Below are 10,745 nucleotides of genomic sequence, written 5' to 3'. Positions count from 1 at the left end.
AACAGCAAGAGAAGTGAAGCATCTCGTCGCCTCGGTTTCCCTCTCCGGCCACCCCTTGATTATCATTATTTCTGCGAGTGTATATTTATGACGGGTGTACATGTACTAAAAACAAGATACGCACAATGAAAACAGAGCTGCACAATATCGAATGTGCTAACAACCCACAGCAATGGGCGTGTGTGTTTCAATATCTTCTACTTGCCGTTTCTGGAGTCCACGTTACTTCTTCAAGCTTAGCCCTCTATCACGCACAAGCCACACAAACTAAAAACACCATTTACCACCGGCGGGTTTTTTCAATAGGCTACATTCAGAACTTGTCCGAAGTCTGAAGCACCAATAATCCGCAGGCGGTTTAAGGCATAGGGTCGGTAACTTGTAAATGCGGGACTATGTATTTCCTTACTTGGCTCACACTCGCTTGTGTGTAATTGGTAGTCAACCAGAACACGGGCATCGGTTCTGTTTAACCTTTTAATCAATGGGCTATTGTATCAATATCCGTATCGATTCACTGTCGCATGCGACTTTAACAAAGGTTAGCATTTATCTCATTGATAGTTTTCTTCTTGATGTAGGCGTGCAGTTCACAGCTAAACGAGACCCGTTGCTCGATGGCTATTCCACTATGGATAGTTTTAGGACAGATTTCTCGCTTTATATAGCCAAAGCATTTTTTTTCTTCTAGAAAATATAGCCTACCCTAAAAACCCCGAAATATATTATTTATATATATATATATATATATATATACATTCGCGTATATATATATATATATATATATATATATATATATATATATATATCTCTTTAGAAACTGAAAGCATCTGACGCGCCATCATGTTTCTAGTAAAACGTACCGAATCTACATTCGCGTAGGGTGCGAGTAAGCTGTGATTAGATCTTTTTGCAGGGGCACTTTAGAATCCCTCCGCGGGCGCTTGAAAGAAAATTGTTCGCTTAATTTTCATACCGTCTTAACTGGTTTAAATCACAGCGCAGCGTATTTCTGCCTGCACACAGACATGCCTGGGTGTGCAGTAAATGGGATATGGGGCAGATAGGCTTCAAAACGGCGCCAAGCTTCCAGTGGCTCTGCAATGCGCTTTTTTTATACGCAGGTAAACACCAGCAAGAAATAACAGAAATCACGCAGGTAAACACCAGCAAGAAATAACAGAAATCACGCAGGTAAACACCAGCAAGAAATAACAGAAATCACGCAGGTAAACACCAGCAAGAAATAACAGAAATCACGCAGGTAAACACCAGCAAGAAATAACAGAAATCACGCAGGTAAACACCAGCAAGAAATAACAGAAATCACGCAGGTAAACACCAGCAAGAAATAACAGAAATCACGCAGGTAAACCACAGCAAGAAATAACAGAAATCACGCAGGTAAACACCAGCAAGAAATAACAGAAATCACGCAGGTAAACACCAGCAGCAAGAAATAACAGAAATCACGCAGGTAAACACCAGCAAGAAATAACAGAAATCACGCAGGTAAACACCAGCAAGAAATAACAGAAATCACGCAGGTAAACACCAGCAAGAAATAACAGAAATCACGCAGGTAAACACCAGCAAGAAATAACAGAAATCACGCAGGTAAACACCAGCAAGAAATAACAGAAATCACGCAGGTAAACACCAGCAAGAAATAACAGAAATCACGCAGGTAAACACCAGCAAGAAATAACAGAAATCACGCAGGTAAACACCAGCAAGAAATAACAGAAATCACGCAGGTAAACACCAGCAAGAAATAACAGAAATCACGCAGGTAAACACAGCAGCAAGAAATAACAGAAATCACGCAGGTAAACACCAGCAAGAAATAAACACGCAGGTAAACAGCAAGAAATAACAGAAATCACGCAGGTAAACACCAGCAAGAAATAACAGAAATCACGCAGGTAAACACCAGCAAGAAATAACAGAAATCACGCAGGTAAACACCAGCAAGAAATAACAGAAATCACGCAGGTAAACCACAGCAAGAAATAACAGAAATCACGCAGGTAAACACCAGCAAGAAATAACAGCTTACTCAAGCCCACGTGCTACAATTGTATATTTGCCGCTGCTGTGAACTCCAAACGTCTGTGGAGATTAAAAGCGGTCAACCAATAAATAATAATAACAAAAACGACAGAGAAAAGGCTACTGATCAATTGCACAAATTGTAAATCAATAAATATACAAATAAACAACCAATGGCTTGTCACTTTTAATATACGCAGAATGCTTAAATAAATGACATTGCTAATGAACGCCCATAACAAGTTTACTTCTCAAAACCTTTATCGATAGCTAAGTGGCTTTTTCAAAGTCGGAGGCCCATTCGACGCTTGTGTGTGCGCTGTGGTTATGCAGCCCTTGTGCGAGGATTGCAATACGTTGTGTGGCACTCAGCGGTTGACTCTCAGCAGGAGTCGTTTGAACAGGAGATGTATATGTGTATAAACAGCCACACTTCGGATAAATAAGCGATTCCCAAAATAACGATTTTCAGGACTGTGCTGGTGAGACCACTGATAAGTGATTGTTTAGGTTTTTATTTTTTAAAAAATCAGCAAGCAAATCTTCTGCAGCGTCCAATCGCCGCTGTCCAAGCTCGACTGTCAACCAGCTTAATGTTTTCAGTAAAACTAAGTTACACAACAAATACGACTGGTTGCATTTGATCTGGCAAGCAATGGATCACTGCAGACAACCCGACAACAAGTCCATCAATCAGCCCGCACTCCCACCCCCAAAAATGAGAATCGCAAACAGTCATTCAAATAAGCTTAGACCACCAATATAAGACTCGGTTCAACAGCAAGTCCATTGTTGCAATAAGTTTGAATTTGTATGCTTATCATGTGACCTGTATATTTACTGACTAAATAAATAAATGTAATTGCGTGTTGTGGCTTAGTCTGCAGCGCATATGTTTTACTGTTTTAACTGAGACTTAGTCAAAGATCAAACAAAACGGTCTTATTTGCTCTGTAAAGTTTGCTCATTATCTACATCGCATACACGCAAGCGCGCTGTACTGCGCGTTATTGAATTGTATATTATACGGTATTACTGACTCTATTAATACTGATTTATAAATATAACAGACGTCAGCCTACTCTTCACTGAAGTTGACTTTCATGAAAAATACGTCTGTAGAACACATTTCACCAAATAATTATTTTTTACTTTTTCCCCAAATAATATATATTACTCCTTATAGTTTACTGTAGTCTGACTCAGGGTAAAAATATTGTTTTTAAATGTTGTTTATGTTGTTAATTATAGTCTTGATTTTAGGCACTGTTGAGTATGCATGAATCCGGGTTCTTATTGTTTGGACTTTCACACCATGACGACCGTGTAAGAGTGCTTGCTTGAGTAATTAGGCTGTTTTGAAATGCATTACAAGCACAAAGCCTATTGCCATGTAACTGTATCAAAGCCTAAATATATGTATATATATATATATATATATATATATATATATATATATATATATATATATATATATATATATATATATATATATATATATATATATATATATATATATATATATATATATATATATATAATATAAGTTTAAATTATGATTTTACCCGCGAAGTCAGTCTACAGATGAAAAAAGAACATTGTAAAATGGAGTACCTCATTAGAATCCTCTTAATCTAGGCTGAGATCAAAGGTTAATCGTTTCCAATTAGCTTAAATGCTTTTTTTTTTTTTTTTTTTTTTTTTTTTTTTTTTTTTTTCATTTTCTGTATAATATTTTACGACTTCTCCTGATTTGGGGTCATGAACTTATACACAGAAAACTGAACCTTTGAGATTTTTTTTATTTATTTTTTGAACAGGTCATGTGTACTAATAAGATGTTTCGGGTCACTGTGATCCGCGGCATTTATCTGTGTAGATTTGTGTGCAGGAATAAAACAAACGTCTTTAATTTGTTATTTTATTATTATTATATTTGTATTATTATCTCTGGAAATGGCTGCACCTGTCTGGAGATATTTATAAACAAAAAAACAAACAATATATAATCTACAAGGCACAGCCTAATTTTCACTGTCAGTGTTGCAACAGCATCTCACTGGTAAAGACATTCCAGAGTGAGGAGCTCCCAGGCTGGCAGTCAAAGAAGTTTTATCACAGCTCCTGGACTAAAAGAGCAGAAAAGAGTCAAACCTTTGCAAATAAAAACATTTAATCAATTTAAGGATGTTTTAAATTAGTTTGAATTTGCATCGGGTCAATATGACCCAAAACAGAACAGATGCACCTAATTGAGAACATGCTAGGAGGGTTAATGTGCGTGTGCGTGTGCGTGTGCGTGTGCGTGTGCGTGGAGCTAGCTATGTTGTTAGATATTGGATTATGTGTATTGAAAAGCCTTTAAAACGTTTCTCGCTGTAACAGCTCGGGTCTGGATTAAACTGAATGGCAGCGTCAATCACACACCTTAAAGACAAAGTAAGCACGTGCTGCAGGCGGCTTGCTGCTCATTGAAGAAAGCGCTGGAAGTCCTTGCATGTGGCAAAGTGAAAAACCTGATGAGGCACACTTTCTTCAGACAGCATCTCCTCGCTTCATGTTAGCAACCAAATCACATTTCCTAAAGCTGAAATGTTTGTGGTGTTGTGGACTTTGTTCTCCACCTAATTTTGCTTTTACATTGAAAAACATTCGTTTTTGAACGCGAATGCTGAGAGGCTTGAATCTGAAGCTGTGATATATAAAGTTTCCAGAACCCCCCCATCTGTAATCTATATAGTCATACTGCATGGTGTGACGGTGCATACGGGTACCATCGCACTTTCTAATCTGCTTTAAAACAGCGTGCTCTAACACCTGCTGCTCGGAGGCTACCTTGCGTTGCGAGATCCGTCTTATGCACGTATGCGTATTAAAAGTAAGTCCGTGGTTTTCCGATTTGGGGTCTGATTGGCAAGGCCGTGTTTCTTACACACTCGAAATGCACGCCTTTCTTTGCGTGTGCAGATTTTCAGCGTTTGTTTTTACAAACGGAACACAAGATGAGCTTAAGCAAAAAATAAAGAAAGAAAGAAAGTAATTAATTAATTAATGATCTTTAGTTACGTATGCACACGTCCATTCAGATGTTAATGACTTCAATTTCTGTTCTGTGTGATTTTGAAGCTACAGGTGAAAACATATTTTTTGTATAAATCCTACGCTTTTGATTCCTTGTAACAAACATTTCCAGCTGGTATGCTGTTGCTTTTTCCTCGCTCTATAGTGATTGCAAGACTTTCGTTTTCCTGGAGGTTCCCTTAGCGAGGTATCTGAAAACAAACTCGAATCTGCGGAGAAATATAAAACGCACACTGGTGTCTGGACTAGAGGCGAGAACAAAGCGTGCTTGTATTCAAACTAACACACCATAGGGAATGCGTGCCTTCTAGTGTTCGAATTCTAAACGAGTCCAAAAAGTCGACTCAGCGAAAGGAACACTGCTGGGATCTTGTTTCGACAAACAGGAGAGACGTCATCACAGTAATGGGTTACCTGCTGAGTGATAGTTTGCGTCAGATAAAAAATTTTAAAAAATTACAAGCTACATTTAGATGACAGTTCTTTATTTCTGTAGTTTACAGAAATGCTGCATTTCAAAGACGTGTAGGTAGATTACTTAAAAGTGAACATAATCCACACTATACATTGTTAAAAGATCTTGGTGATAATGGACTTCAGTCTGAATCTACATACAAAAGTGCGAAATGACATTCTATCTTCAATATAATTACTTAATATTATTATTATTATTATTATTATTATTATACTGCAGATCAGTGTTAAACGTTTCAGTTGTGTACCCTATTCTGAAGGAATATGTATCCTGTATTACCCTTGTAAAAGTCTTTATTGTCTTGTTAATTATCATTTTAAATGCACGGTGCACTTTCCCGGGGTCTAAAGTCCTTCGTGGTGCAGTTTTGTCCCTGCACGAGCCTGTGTATTCTGTTCAACTTTACACTCGCGAGATTTGCGTTCGCCGAGGAAGCGTGTGCAGCCCGAAGTGATTCACGTTATGAGGAGCCCCATAGAGCTTTCTAATGAGCAGGCGTGCGTTACACCACGCATCCGAGATATTCAGCGCTAACCAGCACAATGATACTGTAATCCCCTCATAACGGTACATTTGAAACATAAAAAATAAGGCATAAGACACACGGCCGATCTCTGCTTTTTAACCTTGTATGTGAAAGTATTAATACAACTGGAGGTCTGGAATTTATTTATAATACTTTGTGTATTATAGTCTGCACAGCAAGCACCGATGAAAATAATACAATTGATGTATTAAAAAACGTTCTTGTTTTTGGGATGGATAGTTTTCAGCTATAGTATATTCATCTATATTTACTCAGGTGCGCATATAAAATGTATCCACATGTCCAGCTGGGTTCCGATATGCACGTTTTCGTGTTCTGAAAAATAAAGTTTCGAAACTATAACAAACATCTCAACATCATTCACCTGTGAACAAAGTGGCGCAGTGGCTAAAAAAAAGTTTGGCTACATTTTCTTTTTCATTTGAAACTTTTCTTTAGTGATTGGCCCACAGCAATAGCAGATTGCAACCCCTGTCTGTGAATATTACATATTTATAGGTCTCTGTAGAAGAAATGACACGCGCTTGGTACAAACGTGTGATAAATGGTGATTTTTTTTTTTTTTTTTTTTTTTTTTTACTGACCTGATAAAAATATTGTTCTACACTTTTTATTGTTTTATAAAAAAAAATCTCCAAATTCTTCAATAATGGTGCTAACTTTGCGCTTAAAGTTGCACGCTGCGTGAGTTGCAGGCGGTGGATATAAATATGTGTAATAGTCAACGTCTTCTTTAAAACACTGGCGCTACAGGAAACACTACTGGTTACCTTAATAGTACCAAAAGCAAACTGTCATCAATGCTGTCAACATGTTTACCGAAGCTAACAAGGTCACAATTATTTCTCAGTGTTCTCGCTTGCTTAGGCTCGGTTTATAAATATCTAGCATTGGTTGGTGTAGACACTAATCTCAGGTCTCTGAACGCACATACCATCATATTAACGAACAGCTAGACCCCAACTGAAGCCCCTTGGAACTTCAAAACATGGCTTTTATTATTATTATTATTATTATTATTATTATTATTATTATTATTATTATTATTATTAATACGATATTTCTGACAATTATGACGTCTCACTTTACGTCAGATATTGGAGTACCAGAAGTTTATAGAGACCCCTGGACACATTTCAGTAAAGTAAGTCGGCGTACAGTGACACATATCCCGAGCGACACTGAAATTTAAGTAAAAATTAATTAACAAAGCACGTACGTGTACATGTGTCAAGTTATATAACTGTAAAGTTTATATGTATTTTCATTTTGTTTTTTTTACTACAAATATTATATATATATATATATATATATATATATATATTATATATATATATATCTATATATATATATATATATATATATAATAATCAATGTCGTTTTCAATGGAAAGAAAGGTGGGTCACACAGTCAATAATACGCTGTGCATTCTATTATAGACTACTATTGCGAAGATCGTTTCAGCTGCGAGTAATAGAAAAACAAACCTACCCGACTCGTTTTTAATTAATTAATTTAATTTAATTTAATTAAGTTGCTCAAGGAAGATCGTCATTGTATTCCCGACATCTCCATGTTTCACTTGTATTGTGGTATTCGTGCAATAAAGAAGGACAATTAGATAACATATATTAACAAGCACACGCTGCGCTGCTGGTAGATCATAATGTCCTTAAACTAAAGCACACTAACTATAATGCACAAAAAAAGTACTCAGTCGTACCTGTGGGCCGATCTCATTTTACGCATGCGCATTGCTCCAGGGATACAGGATTCTGAGGGAGGTACAGAATTGATTTCAACACCGGCACGCGTATCAATGTACTGATATCGTGTTGCTCTTGAAGGTAAATGACCACTTTAAAAACCTCAATTCAACAAAGCATTTTTCCATTATTCCTTTGTCGGAGTCTCTGTGGCGCAATCGGTTAGCGCGTTCGGCTGTTAACCGAAAGGTTGGTGGTTCAAGCCCACCCAGGGACGACATGTTTTTAATCAAAATAAACATATTTTAAAATATCGAGAAAACGATTTAACCCGATAGAAAATCATTTTATAGCAGGAGAGCTTAATACACGGATAACTGACATTAATTAAACAGGATTATTCGAGTGTGTTTCTTTACCCTTCATATCTGAAATGCCTTCTCATCATCGCACATAAATACGCTTAATATATTTTAATCACACATTATTATTTATGTATGAATTCGCATATTTATTAGATTAAATGTTAAGTAAAATACAGGCTTGGTCACTTGTTAGACGTTTTGTGTCGTTTCTTTTTAATGATTGTCTTTACATTTTGTAGACAGATACAAATACAGAGAGAAATCAAATCAAAATCATTTTTTTTGTTTGTTTTGAAGGCTGCCTCTGCCAGTCTGTGGGAGCTCAATAACACTGCAGCATGCGCTTCTCTGTACATTATATTACCATTATGGCGCGCCCGATAAGGTCTATTCTAACTGAAAAAAAAAATGTATACAAATTAATAAACTGTGGTGGGTTGTAGAAATATAACGCATTGCATTAGTGCAACACTGTGCACAAAGAAAAACCGCAGGACACTGTAAAAACAACATTGCAAATCCGGCATGTGCATGCATGCATGCCCTCGTTCGTTCTTCTACATACATTAAAATACACAATCATAAAAAGATGCGATATTACAGCTCGTGTAAGAAAGACTAAATTAATTTGCCATGCCCTCTGACACGCAGGTGTTAAATGCCAGTATGGCTTTTGATTAATGATAACATGTTGAGTGGAATCACAGCTGCGTTGTTCTTAATCGGAAATTTGACACAAATGATGCTTTTGTCATGTGTTTTTTTTTTTTAATCAGTATTGAATCTATAAAACTATCGACCTGTATGTTAGTTGATTTTATTTAGGCATATCTAGAAATACAAAATAATTGTTTTTATGATTATTTTATAAGATGTTGCATGGTTTCTGTCAGTGTCTTGTGGACGGAGTGCAGCATGTCGGCCAGTGCACAAATCGGGATTGTCATTATCTCGCTGTGGTACGTGCATCGTGAGTGCACGGGATATAGTATGACCATAACAGTTCTCACGATGCAAAAAGAAAGCTCATTCATTTCCTGTATCCCTGTATACACTGTGATCAGTTCAGTATAATCTTATTCATAGCCTACGTGATATTTTATTTTTTTTATTTTTTATTAGGTCTGTTCTATTATTATTCTACAGCAACTAACACATAACCTACATTTGAATCGAGTGAGAGATTCGGAAGTGTTCTCGAATCAGCAGCCTATTCATTTTTCCAAAGCCCTGAGCGCGTAACAAAGGCAGTGTGAATATTCCATTCCTTTGTCCCTTTCTCTTTGTCAGTCTAACCCAGTCCACCTCCATTTCTCTTCCTATTGGTTCATACTTCACCCCTCTTTTTGCTCTTTCTTCATAGTCCTATAGATTATTTCATTTATTCTCCAAAAAGCTCATTGTTTTAGGCCATGCGAGACGGAAATGCAAAGCGATATGCCTTTTGAAAACTAGACCAAAAAAAAGCTGATCAGATATAGCGTTCTGTTCTTATTCTATAAGCTAATGTTTTAGGCAGGCCATCTGTTATATTGTTTACTAGGTGTCGCACCTTTGCTGTATTAAATCTGTTGGTTTGACAGAATCTGTGTTTTCATTTTGGATCGCATGTATAAAATATATAGAAATACAAGGTTAGCAAGACTAGCTTGATTGCCATTAGGCCTTTATAGTTGCTGCACAACTAAAATAACATGTCAATAATAATAATAATAATAATAATAATAATAATAATAATAATAATAATAATAATAGTTGTGGACCAATATGGCTCCTTATAGGACTTTCTTTTGAATCCGTATTTTGCTCGCGTTTTATAAAAATCTTTATATTTCGAACCAGGATTCAATATGAAAGCAAAAGCAAGAACCATTAGGATTAATTCGATGCTTCTTTGTAACCAACGAATTATAGACTATGTGACTTCACATCAGACATTAGTAAAAATAACAAAACGCTTACAATTAAATGATAATTTAAGTATAATACAATAAAAGCACATATAGGCCTGTACATAAATCCTTTAACACCTTTTCCAAGTAGTGTATAATGTTAACTTCATAGTCGTAAATACAGTTGAGATGTCCGTAACAAACAGTGCTTGATGTTTGAGTTTGTCAAGAGCTGATTTGTGCAAGATTTAAAGCAAATAGCTTTGTGCTCCAGCCCCTTCCCTTCTCTCCTCCTCCCCTCCCCCTCTTCCTTCTCCTCTACCTCCTCTCCCACTCTCCCCCTATATTCGGACGCTTTGGGATTTGTATGAACGTGTAGGTGAGAAACAATACTCTTATAACTGATCCCTGCTAATACATTACTGTGCTGGGTTACCACTGGGCAGGAGAGACCTGAATAAAGCTTCTCTGATGTCGTAAATGTATAGGATGTACTAGGAAACCGGGATGTTACATGGTTGCATGGTAAACTCATTTATTTACTTATATACAAAACAAGTAAACAGCTGTCTTTTTCTTTTACTGTAGCCTGTCGCACTCAGTTATCTTAAAAAATAAAAATACATT

General features: G+C 36.6%; 1 non-coding gene across 1 annotated transcript; it reads left to right on the top strand.

The window, feature by feature from the left end:
* The first annotated feature begins 8,064 nt into the window (after window positions 1–8,064).
* trnan-guu lies at window positions 8,065–8,138 on the top strand. Its single transcript has one exon. It is a non-coding gene; the product is annotated as a tRNA-Asn (tRNA).
* Window positions 8,139–10,745: the final 2,607 nt, after the last annotated feature.

This window comes from Polyodon spathula, chromosome 12 (genome assembly GCF_017654505.1).
Source record: "Polyodon spathula isolate WHYD16114869_AA chromosome 12, ASM1765450v1, whole genome shotgun sequence".
NCBI lineage: Eukaryota > Metazoa > Chordata > Actinopteri > Acipenseriformes > Polyodontidae > Polyodon > Polyodon spathula.
Note: the sequence above shows the minus strand (reverse complement) of the source record. Positions and strands in the feature narration are given on the sequence as shown.